The sequence below is a fragment of the Pyxicephalus adspersus genome, chromosome 10 (genome assembly GCF_032062135.1).
Source record: "Pyxicephalus adspersus chromosome 10, UCB_Pads_2.0, whole genome shotgun sequence".
Taxonomy (NCBI): domain Eukaryota; kingdom Metazoa; phylum Chordata; class Amphibia; order Anura; family Pyxicephalidae; genus Pyxicephalus; species Pyxicephalus adspersus.
In genome coordinates, this window is record NC_092867.1 from 31,062,399 (window position 1) to 31,077,647 (window position 15,249).

The window sequence follows — 15,249 nt, forward strand, 5'->3', positions numbered from 1 at the left end:
AAATGAGATATCCATCTGCTCTACGTCAATAATGCTATGACCATACAAATGTGTTCAAACAAAACCCCAGATCTCAAACAACTCCATATCTTTAAATTTTCAAAAAGTCCCCACAATCCCTGCAACTCATGTTACATGCATTATTACATCATTTTAGACCAAGAAATCAATCTCAATAAGGTTGTCATAATAGCATATGAATATATATGTTCATTATATTAAATATCCCATTCAAATTCTAAACCCTGTAAAGTGAATTTAATGTATGAATTAAAAACAACTCTCTAATACTCAATTATAAAATCTATTTCTACTACAACCCCTCCTTAAGCTGAACATTTAACTTTAATTATCTGTATTTTAAAGATTTTTCTTTCATACTATATCTGAGGAAAAAATGATTTGTGTGCTTTCTATACATGATTACTAAGCCTAGCACATATCCACTTGGCACTTTCTACATCTATATATTCATATATTACATATTCTTACAGATGATAACATATACCACAAACCTCATATTACAATGTAATAGTTGTTTGATATCATATGATTTATTTGTCACAGATGACCTAACATGATGTTGATGGCATCCACAATTGGGCATCGTCACAGATCCCCACAGGACCAGGGGATATGTGCCTGTGTCTGTACCACCCACCTCACACTCTTCTGGCGCCATCCGCAGCAGCCCTGTTCAGGAATCCTGTCTGCTGGTCACTTCCTACTCCCGTGATCCCCTGAGAGCTTCCTTTTTACCCCAGAGAACCAGAATATTCCGCAGAAGCACTACATCTGCTGGCAAAAGTAAGAACACCACCTGAGCTGCCTCTGCTCCTGCACTCCCTCTGGTGGTTGATTATCTTACCTGTTGGTCATGTGATTTCCATCTGCCTCATGACCTCCCCTATAAAAGGAAGTGACTGGCAACAGGAAGTTGCATGATCAAGGTGTTTCCTTAGGCCCGGTTCTAGGTTCCCACTATTTCTGCCTGCAGCTCCAGCTACCCTTGACTACTCCTGCTTGCCCTGACCTCTGGCTTGTTTGACCACAATTCTGTCTCACCTTCCTGCACCTGGCCTGATTCTGGTCTGTCAGCAGTCACCTGCCCCTGCCTGCACGGGGGCCGCAACCTGGCAGTTGATCGCATCATCCAAAACATCCTTACCTCTCGAGCCTCTGGTGAAGACCGGACAGCTGCTTAGACTGCGCACATCTGTGCCAACTGAGTTGGTGACACGGAGGGTCCACCATCCTGCCCTGTGGCACCATGACAGGCATCCCAAGTCTGTACATACCAGTTATTTCCAGCCAGGTCCTTTCATTTTCCATTATGTGGATTTTAATTCATATGTTAGTTTTACTGCTCCACCAAATTCTGAAACCTATCTAGCACCTGACACACCTTTTGAACAGAATAGAAATCTGATTTCTGCCTTTTTTGACTGTCCATTCTTTTTGTTCATGTTTTAGATGAACGGAATGACTATAACCACCATAAAATCATTCTACATTGACTAGTGAGGCAAGGGAGAAAACATAGAAGAGAACCCAGGGAAACCTCAATAAATTCTTCATCCTATAATGTTTACAAATCTTGAATCCAAACAATTCACCAAAATTAAAATTCCAATCAATTCTAGGGATTCTAGTAACAGTTTCTTCAATCTGTAGGATGTTCCCAGGTGTCACTGCAAATATGCCCTCCCTATATAAGCCACAGACTGGGATTTTGAATCTTGCTATTTAAGAGGGTAGGGAAATGTGTTGGGGGAGAGGACAAAACTATTTGAGGTTGGGTCAGTTTTGTATTCAGTGAGAGACTTGAGGTTCTTATCTACTGCTTTTGTCATCCCTACTAGTAGCTTCTTAGTGCTGCTGCTGCTATCTCATAGCACAGTGAGGCAGAAAATGTTTAACAGTGCATACTTCTCATTTTCATAACTTTTTTGTTTTACTTTTTTCACACAGTTCTCTATAATTACTTTATATTTACCACAGTAAAAACATATAGCGTTACATACCACAGAGTTTGCAGCCATGATCCTGATATTGTTCACACATTACTGTGAATAATTTATACTGATATACACCATAGATACACCATAGCAGTTGTGATTATGATTATCTCCATTGTCATGCTTGCAACAAATTGGAATATCAGATACAAACTTGCTACATTTCTTTATAATGAACCACTATTCAATGCACTAATAAAGTTCACCCTCCCTCCTTTATGATTTTAAAAATAAAAAATGTTTGCGAAAATCTCAAAAATGAAAATAGTCAATTATACTTATCACTAATCAACTGAAAAAAAATTGGGTTCCGAGACATTGGGTTACCAGGGGGAAAGAGAAGGTTGTTTTAAAACACTGAATCATCAAATGTATTTGTATAATACAAGCATTGTATGTACATAAACAAACCCTGCTATTAGTCTTGCAATCCTTACATCTTTCTTCACTATTAGGTCACAGGCTGGGGCAGGTCCTAGGGTGACTTTTAAAGAAAGTAGATTGAGGGATACTGACCATACTGTACTGTGGAGGAAAGCTCTGGATTGAAGCTGAACGTTGCAGCAAAAGCTAAAGCTCTGTTTAATTCTTACTTGCCATTTGGGCATTCTTTCAATAATGTAATACATTTTATCCCAAGTAATATTTTCTTTGATTTCTGTTATAGCTGTTAAAAGTGATACATGACAAGCATAACTACATTTTTACATGGGTACAAACTCTAAATACCTGGCCATTCCAGGGGCATACATGTCATCTCTCAGATGCTTTTCTTAGAAATTTAACTAAGGGCCATATTGAACCACAGTTACAAACAAAAAAAATCAATTTACTTTGTATCCTCAAAGGCACTGAGAAGAGAGGAAGCAGGCATTACCCAACAAGTGAACTCCAGCAGGGCACGCTGGGGGCAGGTCTTTTCAGTTTAAAAGAGGATAAAATCTCCAAAGGTGAACAAGGTTTATAAAGCGTAAAGGTAAAGGTAAAGCAGAGGTAAAGTGTGCTACTCACTGCCTTGACGTATTTCCCTCCAATGCTCTAAAATGTGATTTATAAAGAAAAAATGAACGGGATTTTGCTGATTTACCAAAGCTAAATGTCATTTACTATTATCTACAAGATTACAGCAATTACAGAACTTCAAGGGGACACAAAACAATGCAAACACATATACTTTAGTCAAACCTTTCCATGTGAATTTTCACATGTTCAATAAAATAGAATATACTTTGCCTTTAACATTTTTCCCCTAAATGGGCAAGCCTATCTGAACATATCATTCTGATATTATGTTAGATGATTGGCCTGTTAATCTCAATTCAAATGATTTTGTGAAGAGAAAACCACCTTTGTCACTTACAGGAATATATGTTATTTTTGTGAAAGTGTAAAAAATGATATCTATTTGGAAGAGTAAAAGAATAAACTTTAATATTTAAGTCAATTCTGTTTATGATTTTAAGTGCTATCAATTATGTTTCCTGTGGTGTATAGATAAGGATGAAATTGTTACTGCATGTTAGAGTGGCATTTTGGCAGAAGCATATTAAATATATAGATTATGGAGATTGTCACATCCTTTTTAGTAATAGTGACAAAGTCAATGGCTATAACAAAGAATTGGAAACTAGGGGTTAATGCATGATGCTGGATAAGATGCTTTTAAATGAAGGAAAGGCTCCCATGGCTGGGGACTCCTAGCAATGATTCCACATATGATGAGATAAGGAATTTAAGTGGGTAATTCAAGAATGTACTGACTGAAAATAGCTCTCTAGGAACCTCACTAGGACAGCATTTCTCAACCCTTTTACCCCTATGGAAATTAATTTATAGATTTCTGGGACTCCTGCTTTAATAAATAAATGGCAAAAATGATATTGGGTTGCTGGTAGGCAGAATGCCCTCCAATAAATGTTTGGCAGAATGTTACATTGACAGAGAGCTTAAAAGTTTCTTTGTTTTATGCAGTTGTCTCCATAAAGTGGTATTTGCCCAAAACTATAGAGTCACTATCTTGTAGGAGGTCAAACAGCCATAACTCAAGGAACCCCTGGCAGCTTTTAAACGAAACGTTGGTTTCCAGAGAACCCTGGTTAACAATGGCTGCTCCAGTCCAAATCATAACACAAAATCATAAATAGATCTTAGGAACAATATTGTCATTTCACTGAGATTTCAGCAAAGAATGACATGATATTATAAAATGTCACCTGCAAGGTGAGTATCGGTGGGTTGGAGGGCCCCTTTACACAGACACTGTCACTTCGTATTTAATATGTGTCACAACAGCCAATCGAAGCATGCAATGGTCGAGGCAATGGGACAGAGTGGCAATGATGATAAATGAAAGATAGAAACAGGACAATGTCCCCCAACAACTGAACAGGCCTGAACAAGGATGTCTGTGGCAGGGTCACTAGTTATTAATGTAGAATAGAATAAAAATACTGACTTTTGAAATTGAGCTTTTAAAGAGTATATATTAGGAAATGAGTAGTACATGTTAATGAGTATATAATATTTTAGTATTCAAACCTATATATACATTAACACCATTATCCAATAACAGCTAAGGTATCTGCTTTAGGACGTTCTTCTCTTCAAATCAGAGAAAAATAATTATGTAATACATGAGATTATTAGCTATTACTTGAACAGCTGGAACTGTAGACAGAAAAGGCTAAATACGCTGACCTCCTCGAAGAAGAGAGGATGTGAGTCATGCTTGCATTATAACAAGGTAAAAGACCTGACATATGATGGCATTCCTCTATCACAGATTACAATAGCCTTGACAAATTATCATTTCTATGGAGATATAGCCTAGCAAGGAAAATCTGCTTTACAGCAAAAATAAAGCTTTTTACTGGCAAGAATAGTTTATATATGGCCCTAACGAGAAACATCTTACAACTTTCATTTTTATCACTTGCAGCTGAGTTAATAAAAAAAAACAAGAAATAACTACATATTGTTAGTGTTGTTCAATGGAGCACTCATTTTAATAAGTGATTGTGTACAAGTATAAAGAGGGTACCTGCTGGGTGCACCTGTTGTGATTAACATGCCCTGCCATACAATAACAATCATACTATCTATAGCATTACAGATAACAGCAGTTTAGGCTGTCACTTACTGTGCATGTCTCCTCACAAGAGTCAGCTCAGAATCAAAGCTGATCTCTAGGCAAATATAAAAGGCACACATGCCAGATCTGTAATCATGAATATTTCATTTAACATACTTACATGTGTAAGCGCTTCAATTTGACATGGAATTGGCCTCTTGCAGTCCCTGTATCTGGGCTGGTTAAGATTAGGGCCAACCCACATTCCCGGGGCTATCACCTTCTCCATGGCTTCATTTGGCAGAATGGATGGGATGCAGGTAGTTGGAATTGTTTGCAATTGGAGCCTCCGCTTCATATTTGCCCAGGGCCTCGTTATCTCCAAAACAATCCCTGTCCTTTACAGAAGTTGGAATGTGCGAAAGGAGCCAAAAATGTTGTGTGTTGACAATACAACTACTAATGGGAAGAGAAAGTGGAGTGACAAAGTTAAATGGAGGCTGTGGTGAGAAGGAGGGGTGCAAAGGTGAAATATGGTGTAGGGGGATGCAGAGGTCCAAGGGAGGTAAAGTGGTGGAGCTGTTTTGCAGGGCTGATGGGGACCAGTAGTGTAGTGAGCTTGAAGGAGGGTGTAAGGTCATCAGTGGTGGAGGGAAGTTCAGTGGGGTTTGTAGAGCTGATTAGTAGTGAAGAGGAGGGATTAGAGGTGGGTGCAAAGTTGATCATTGATGAAGGGAGGTTGCAAGGGGGTGTGAAGTTGATCAGTGGTGGAGGGAGGTTGCAGGCAGGGGTGAAGTAGATTAGTGTGGAGGGGAGTTGCTGGGGTAAGCAGTTGTAAAGACACAGTTTCAGGGTGTACACAAATGTTGTCAGTCACAGAGGAAGGGATGAAGAGGTGATCAGTGCCAAAATAAAGGATAGTAGTAATTAGGTATGGAGAATGACTGCGAAGGTAGATGTTGAACAAGAATTGCAGAGGTGATCAATAGGCAAGTGGTGCAGTGGAGTCCCTCACTTTTTTTTAATAGAGCTCTTTTTAAAGATAATATGACAGTTTTCTTTTTATATTCTCTATGTATGAATGTATTTTTTAAATATGCCTTATGCTGTGGCATGGTAATTAATGCATATTGTGCGGTTACATGATCTGTAGTAGGCTCAGGCTCTAGTTAGGAATGCTCCCCTATGCCTCTCCTCAGCACACTGTGGTTACACCCAATATTCTCATGCATTATTCTCCTTCAAGTGCCCCAGGGTGCCTTTCCAAGTAAGCATTTTATATGAAATATATTCTCTGTTTTAAATAATGGGTTTATTAACAATATGTTAGCTTTTTACTTCGCTGCTTTACAAATGAGAAAAAATATGATCTGTGCTTGAATGGAAACAAATATTTTTACTGATTGTGTTTTTGTTTTATTATGATTCAGCCATAGTTACTAGTTTTTTTATGACTTCCTGGGTTCTATTACAATAACAGTTTTGTAAATTGGATTCCCATTTCAAAAAGTTTGAAAACCCCTAGTGCAACCAAATGGTGACAATATTTTTTCCCATGGAACACAACTACACTTCTTAACATGCACAAATATTCCTGGAAAGAATTACCATCTGTTCTGTATAGAGAGATGCCCTTCCACTTCAACCATATGAATTACATGAATGGTTTAATCACACATCAGTGGTTGGAATTCTTATCAAAGCCAGCAGTAAAATGATAATATGAATGAATCCCTAAAGTAAAATTATCCTTCCTAAAATTGATTTTGTCTAGGTATCGTCCTGCATCCACTTACAACTGGCTAGTGGTTGTTAAAGAGCTCTCTCTGCCTCATATCAATTGAACAAAAAAGGGCATTTCTGATCAATGTTAGATCAATATATTTATAGAAAATTGATACAGAATCCTTTAATTTTCAATGACACCTCTAATCTCATTAGCTGTGTGCATAACAACTATTACACAAAACAGTGTTCAATCTACTACCCCACAATCCCAAACCATTCTTGTAAAAACATCAGCTTCATTTTAAAATGCAGAAACTTTAATAAATAAAGAGGGGCTCCCCACTTTTTGTGACTTGGGAGTGTTTCTCAAATCGCTGCCATGACACAGTGAAGTTCATTTACTTAAGGGCTTTAAGCTGTTTACTTAGGTTAGGTACACACGTTCAATGGTTCTCTTCTGATAATCAGCTTAGGACCGTTATTAGATTAGAATCTTGCGTGTGTACAGGGCTCGTCGTCCATCAAGTGAACGACCATCCGGGCAGATTCATGGACGATGGACGACGAACAATCGTAATGCAAGTGAAGAGGGAGAGAGCGCAGCAGGGTGCCACTCCGTCATCCTCCCCCCTCTCCTCTCCATAGAGCAGAATGGTGCTGTATGTACAGCACTCGTTCATGCATCATGCAGTCGTTAGTTGTTGGAAAGGATCTTTCACCATTGCACGTGTGTACATAGCCTTACATAGGTTGAATAACCTTCTTGCAAAGGTGAATATAGTAATAGTTCACCTTACTATATAATATAGTAAAAGAATACCTAATGCTGTGCAAAGAAATCAAATAAAGCACTATTTTTCCCTGGACACGATTGGATGGTTGAAGGCAGCGATTTTATCTCAGTTACTAAGCTAAGTGAAAAATCCCGTCCAAGGTGCTGTGTGAACAGCCTAAATTCCTCTAGTAAATCAACCTCAAATTTTACCATTGATTTTAGTATTTAACATTAATAATTAGCAATAGTCCACTATATCTATAATTACACCTTGTCTGCTTTGAGAAAGTCTAAACAAGGGAAGGTAAGGGAGCTGGGTCACTTATCAAGACAGTTGGATCAATATTATCCAGATGGATCTTTCCTTCACTAGGTCTCTGGATTAATATACAGATGGTACAGTCTTTCAGTAAATAGCCTGCAATATATTGAATTACCTGTTTAACCTGTTATTTTATAAGCTAACAAAACTTTTGAATGCTTTTGTATCCACTGTTGCAACATTGTGCATGATTCCTTTGCCTGCAATAATACAAAATAATAATAAAAAAATAAAGTAGGTCTCAATCCAATTGCATTTAATTTAGTTTTTATGAAAGTTTTTATTGTTTTTCCAAACCTATTTGCATCTCAAAGCTGCTGCTCTCCTTCAACCATTTCCTGTCTATATGCACTCACTCCAGTGTCAGCGTCACATCATTGCTCTGGACCACATTCCTGATAGTGATAATAGTGGACCATACTGGTGCAATGTTTGTGAGCACAATCAGTCTCCACCAGAGATGCATTTGACAGGGTCACAACATGGAAGCAAAGTTGGGAGACAGTTGTTACCCCATAACATGAAGTGGCTGCACATGGACCTTCCACCACACACAAATCACTTAGGCTTAGTACGTTAAAAAACCTCTAGACAGGTAAAGAGTAAAAAATTATATCTGACCCCTGCCTGCCGCATTTCCAGGCATGATGTCCCTGTCCTTCCTGGTAGGTTTCTGTAGGATGCAGAACAGGAAAAATCTCACAAGAAAACAAACTAGTACATTGCAAGAATGTTTGCTTGTAATATATATCCTGTTCTGCTATTCAAAGGAATTGCATTAAAGATAAGGGTGAATCTCTTTTTGGCCTTTTGTCCAAGATCAGAAGTAATATCCAATCTTATCATTTTGATGTCTGATGAGTCCCCAATCAGGGGTCCTTATAATAATGGATTTTTGGAACAAGGAGATGATTGTTATTTCTGCTCCTCATGTTGAGTGGGTTTTGCAGTCTAGTAGAATTTAAACATTTTTAAAAAATTTTGGGTAAGGTAAGTATTCAATTTTTAGGTGCTTTTTTGGGAAGAAGTAGGGATTCCAAACAGCATAAAAAGATCTTCCATTGTATAGGAAAATTCAGCTTTAGAATGTTGAACTTATAATTACAATTTAAAATTTACAATTTTGTAGAGATATCCGGAACGATGATGAACACAGAAAATCCCAACAGGCAGGGAAGGTGATAGGGACCACCACATTGACATTACCTCGTATATTGCTTGTGCTTTACTAGGTGGCCACAGCACATGACCAAGGAGACAGGGCACATGGGTGTCACAAAATCATTCACTAGTAGCTCTATATTGAGGATGTTGCAAGATAAAGACCCGCTGGATTAACCCGCTGCTCCCTACCCAACACACAGAAGACCAAACATTGTTTCTACACAACTACCCTTAACCCTCCAGACACAAATAAATATTTAGGACAGATGTATTCTCTAATTGTAACAGTTAATCACCCATAATACTGACACATAATGATGCCAGTCATTCAGAACTAAATCATGTAGCTGCTGTCAGAAGTTGGTCCACATACTGCCTACATTATTACCTGTCAGTGTAGCAGTGATTAATACGCTCCTAGTTTGACATTAGTCTTCACAGTGATATGTGATTTAGTCATAAACATCTGTGATGGTATTTTAGATGAAATTAATGACATAAAAAAACATAAAATTCCCACATTAATCACTCATTTAAACTTACCGTATTTACTTTGAATCTGTAATTATTTTAGATGACTTAATAGGAATACTGTTTTTATAACCAAATTTAGATTCTAGCACGATATATGACATTGTAAAATGTTATTGCAGTGTCAATTTATGTTATATTGTCATCCAAAATGTTGCTTTTTTATCTCATAAGCATCATTCTAGGCTGGTACTTTTTTGAAATAAGCTCTATAGCCAGCTTGTTATCAGCAGAACCAAAAAACACATATACTGTATAGCAAAAGTGAGTATAAGTATATTATGCTTTTAAGAGCAAAATGGAAATCTTTGCATGCAAGTAAAGTTATTTTCCATTAGTAAGAAAAAAATAATATTAATGTTTCCGGAATTAAGCAAGTTACTAGAACACTTAAGGTGTGTGCTTAAGGAGTTCTACTGTAACAATATGCCTTTGAGGTTGAGTTCTTCGACCTGTTCTAGGATTTTAGCTGAGGGGAAGAAACAGCAAAACCCATTTATCAAAAATATTTTGATGGTAAGCTTAGATAGCTGTTGGCTTTATGCTTTCCAAGCAGAGAATGCAGCAGCTGTTCTGAAAAGATGGATATTTTTGCTTATGATGACAAACTGTGAAGGGAAAAATCAACAAAAATCGGTAGCTGATCCAATGTGCTCAACCCCCCTTGTGCTGCTGTGGGGAAGGCTTCTTGGTGGCCTAAAATAAAAAAAAAAAACAAAAAAAATATAAAAAGCAACCAGGAGGTAAAGGTTCTAGGAAGAAGGGGCACAGAAAGTTTCCCCAGGCTCCTGGTGGCTTTTTATTCTTTTACTTACATTGAATGGCATATGCACTGTGTAGGGCCTGGCTCTGTTCTTTGCAGTGCCAAGAATAACTTCCATGTCAAAGACAACATACATGGTGTTGACATAGGGAGGTACTATGTGTACCACTGCACGAGGGCCCTGTACTCTCCTCAGCTACAAGGGGCTCCCATGGGTGCCCCAAATCAGCACTAAGTCAGTTCTGAACAGGGTCCCTGTTGGCTACCTCCAGTGGAGTTAAATTAATAGAAGTCACCTAATAGCTGAAGAGGATCAGAATTGACCTGAAGTGCTAGCAGCAAAGATGGCAGCTTTAGAGCATACAACTATGGGAAGATCCTGGACAAAAAGGTAAGTGTGTGTCATAATCAGCAAATACGCACAGCATAAAAGCTCACCCATACTGTGACAAAAACACATTCACCCCAATGCAGGATCGGTTCTAGGGATACCCGGAGATTATTGCAGTGTGCATCTTTGCCAGTCATATTCTTAACATGTAATGTACCATTGCGAAATATTAAATACATCTAATACGATAGAAGTCTAAAAGAATAAGAGATATTTCTGATCCTTGGAATCACAATATTTGAAATTATATGTCACTGACACATTTGTTTGTTTCCCATCAATAAAAACCTACTGCTCCTAAGAAGATCATAAGATGTAGTTGTTATGGGAATATTTATGTCTATGGGTATTCACAGGATAGCCAGGTAAAAAATAAGGGAAAAAAGTGCAGGACATGTATCAGAGCAAATAATTTTCTGAGCACTGCCCCACGTTACCCCATACAGAATAATTAACCCTTAGATGCCAGGGAAGAGCTTCAGTAACATGCACTAGACAGCCATGTTGTCACCTATATAGAAAGGGCCCTAGAGTTTGATGAAGCAGAAATACATTCCTGAGAAATGTGGCAGAATATAGGAAGACAAGCTAATCATCCATTATGTTAGTGATGCCTAAAGGCAATTGCTCAAACATATAATTACAGTGTAAAACCTCAACTCATGAGTATAAATAGAACAAGAGTGATAACAATCATATGGGTTAACTAAATTCTACAATAATGTAACATTGCGGTGACATTTCATACCAGACAGAGATAACTGTAGTTTGTTAAATATGCACAAGACATACATAAGAAATGAATAGAATGTTTTATTTAACATGGGATAAATAGGTTTATAAGTGATTATTTTTATGTGACATACATTTCAGGTGCATAAGTTTAATACAAGGCAGTTGTTTTAGAAAATTTTAGCTTCTTTCTTGGTATTCCCTAGCGTTTATTATCCTTTGAATAAAATACATTAAGTATCGCATGCTGGGTCTGCAGTGGGACACTTTTATATGTACTAAATATTATATGTGTGCCTACAAGGAAAAGAACTTCTAGAAGTCAAGTTGTTTGCTATGCTAGTAGAAATAAAAATAAACATATGTAGCTATGTTTAAACAGATGAGCCACTGCTACAGACTGAAGAAATTGCATATGCGCTGCATTTTTCTGTACTCCAAGTAGTCATTTATTTTAAAAAATATGGCCAGAGAGACACTATCATCAGTTCCAATTTTGATGCATTAGGACAAAAATAATAGGTATTATTTCTACATTCATATTTGCAAAATGAATACATTTATTATGTGAATATATGAAAACATGGTTTTATGTGCTGTATTCCTATCATTCCTGTCTCTTAATCTATTGGTATAGAAGGAGTTTGACTTGATTTTTTTTTATTTGTGAATTTATTTGTTGGAATGGATGATATTAAAGCTAAACTCAGGCCTTAATTTCAGTCTCTAGCAGTTGTACAGACTCCTGTCCTGTACTAAAATTGCTTTCCAATTCCAACACACACTTTGGGAGGCTCACAGTGTACAATAGGAGTTGCAGTAAATCAGACACAGCCTTCCTTTCATGGTAGATGGACAGCCATTGGAGCCACCCTAGGGTTACTCTGGAGGGCACCAGAGAATCCTTGAGCTGTGGTTGACTATCCTCCGAACTGATGGCACCTTTAAAGTTTGGAGTCTGATGCAATCTGGTAGGGCCACAAGCATGACTCCAATGATCTATGATGAATTTGGACTACCACAGTAAGAGGTTCATACTGACCAATTATATAAGGGTATTTTTCAATTAAAGTGGACCTATCACCAATTGTTTTACATAATATAAAAGGGTGGCTTATATAAAAGGGTGGCTCTATTTCTGCACCCCTCTGCATATGGGGGGATGCCATGGTGGTAAAGACTGAAGGGAAATCCCCCAGCCTCGCCTCCTGGTATACATACATCACCAGGAGGCTTTGGGTTGCTCTCGGGGCTTTCCTGGAATTAAAAAAAAAAATGATGATCTCATGCATGTGCACTAAGATCAGCACATTTTTATATATTTTCAGGAAGTCGTGCCACCCAATCTTGCACCTGAGAAGTGCAATGTCAGGTGACATAAAAAAAGTGGGAGAGGTAGAAGATAATCCCATAAAAATGGGAGAGGTAGTAGAGAATGGTAATCTAAAGCTTTCTTACCCAGCTAAACTGCCCCTGGCCCACAACTTGTATTTACTAGATTTCAGTTCCTTGAATTATGGAGGTTTAACATCACTTTCCGGCACTACCACAAGGTCTAGTTTCAATAGCTTTTTGAGTCAAAGACACCAAGATTACGCATGCTGATAATAAGTGTCAAAAAAGTGTCAGAATTCCTTATCTTTATCTTGTTCCAGATCAGTGACTCAGAAAGCATTGAAACCAATGCAATAACATACCACTAACATTTTGAGGAGGAATAGAAATCAGCAATAGCCCCCTCCATGGTCTCTTGTGGGCAAGTTTTCTTTATTTGGGTTTTATCTTTGCCTTGGAAGGGCAGTAGAGCTAGAAAACGTCTTTGGCAAATAACAGTATTAAAAAATTTTGTTCAGCTCACTGTTAGAGAATGGACAACCACACATAATATATTCATTCTTACACTGACTGCAATCCATTGATGGTATGTGCTGATTTAAAGCACTGTATACACAATACCCACGTCACACATATTTGCATAGGCCATATTTACAAATTAAACAGACTTACAAGACTAAACGAAAAAATGTCACCTTAGTTCATTAGGTTTAAACGCCCTTACACCTAATTCTTATCCAAGACTCAAAATCATTTAGCCCACATTTGTTTTTATTGCATATACAAAAGGAAATATTTTGAACTTTTCTAAGTAGTTGTAAAGCAACATGTAATATAACCGGTTTGATTGGAAAAATGCTACTGAACATCTAGTGAGCTTATCCAACCAGTTCATTGGATGAGTTATTGAGAAAGAAAGATAAGTACACACCTACCCATGTCAAGACTAAAAGTAAAAGATAAAGTAAGATCTGTTTGTTCTAGTTTGGTTCTTCCAACTCTGCTTGAGAATTTACTGTTCCAATAATCAAAGCTTCATGAATATTACTTTAAATGTATAATAAGTGCATAAGCATTTTGAACTTTTCGGACTAAGCCAACCTTGTGAGTTGTTCAGGTTTTCATCCAGCGATCCATCTTTTTCAGTGGTCTGCTCTTGTGATTTCCATTTTCTGAATGGCCATGAGTCTTTTTATTAAAACAATCTGGTTCATAATATGTTTTTGCTCAAACCTCTTGGAAATTAAAGTCAATTCTCTTCATAACCTCTTTCTGATGTTTTTCATCTTATTATTACTTTATGCTTGTTAACCTACCTAGCGGTTCATTTTTTTCCAGTTTTTTATGTCTAAAAGCGGTACATTGTTTTTCATGAAAATTTATTTTAGAGTATATTATAATAGAATGAGTATAAAAAAGTTTGGAACACAAAATCATGTTAAAATAATACATTAAAAAATATATATATATTTTTATTTTTTTTTTAATTAAAAAAAATATTTTACTCATTCTATTTTAATACAATGTAAAATAATTGTTCATGAAAAACAATATACTGCTTTTACACATATAAATCCAATGTATTGCATTCAATACAGTTATTTTGTAATGAATGCAATACAAATGGATTTTGAATTTCCCGCCTCGCCCCACCACCAACGTACACACGCACCAACGTCACCGGCAACTGACTCATCGTGTGCAGAAGACGCCAGAGGATGAAGGAAGAAGACGGGGATCGCGGCGATGGATGACGCGGGACTTCGGCAGATCAGGTAAGGCTGTATTTACTAACTGTCCCATAGGTTTACTGCTTTCGGCAACTTTTTTCTACCCCGAGTCACACTCTGGGTTACCGCTAGGAAGGTTCATTTGTACATTTTTCTGTTTATATTTAATTTCCTTTGTTACCTCTCTAATAGTTGTGAACATTAAACTCCTAGTAGTAGTGGTGGTCAGATAGTTCTGAATAGAGTCGTTAAAGAGCTACTTCAATCTCGGATCAGACCTCATAATTGGAAACGAGTTTTCAATACCATATTGTTGTACTGTTATTGACAGGTATCATAAGATGCTAGAAAACAAACCAAACCTGCAATCACCCAGGTTCTACCATCATAGTCTATCCTCACCAGTCTTGAAGAGCTTTAATAAATTAGGCCCAGTGTTAGGAGTACCCAGGCGATACCTCACCACAGGAGGGCGCGCGCAGCCTATTCCCTCCGGTAGCACTGGGGTTGCAGGATAAGTACCCTGTAGGTTGCAGCATTCCTGTGGCTGATGTTTCCCTCAGCATCCTCTCCACTGAGGCTGCACAGCTGAAATGAATTGAGCCGTGTGCAGCTGATTGCGGAGTAGTTCCTGCTAATCCCAGGCTGTCATTGACTGCTGGAGCTTTATAGCCTCTCTGCTCCCAGTCT

The 15,249-nt window shown here is 37.7% G+C and overlaps 1 protein-coding gene and 1 non-coding gene across 2 annotated transcripts in view; one reads left to right on the top strand and one right to left on the bottom strand.

Moving 5' to 3' along the window:
• LOC140339971 (ATP-dependent translocase ABCB1-like) overlaps window positions 1-15,249 on the bottom strand; it is a gene marked incomplete at its 5' end in the record, with an annotated part of 159,370 nt that overhangs the window by 37,342 nt on the left and 106,779 nt on the right.
• On the top strand, window positions 8,708-8,889 carry LOC140340170 (U2 spliceosomal RNA). The gene has a single exon (XR_011922607.1). It is a non-coding gene; the product is annotated as a U2 spliceosomal RNA (small nuclear RNA).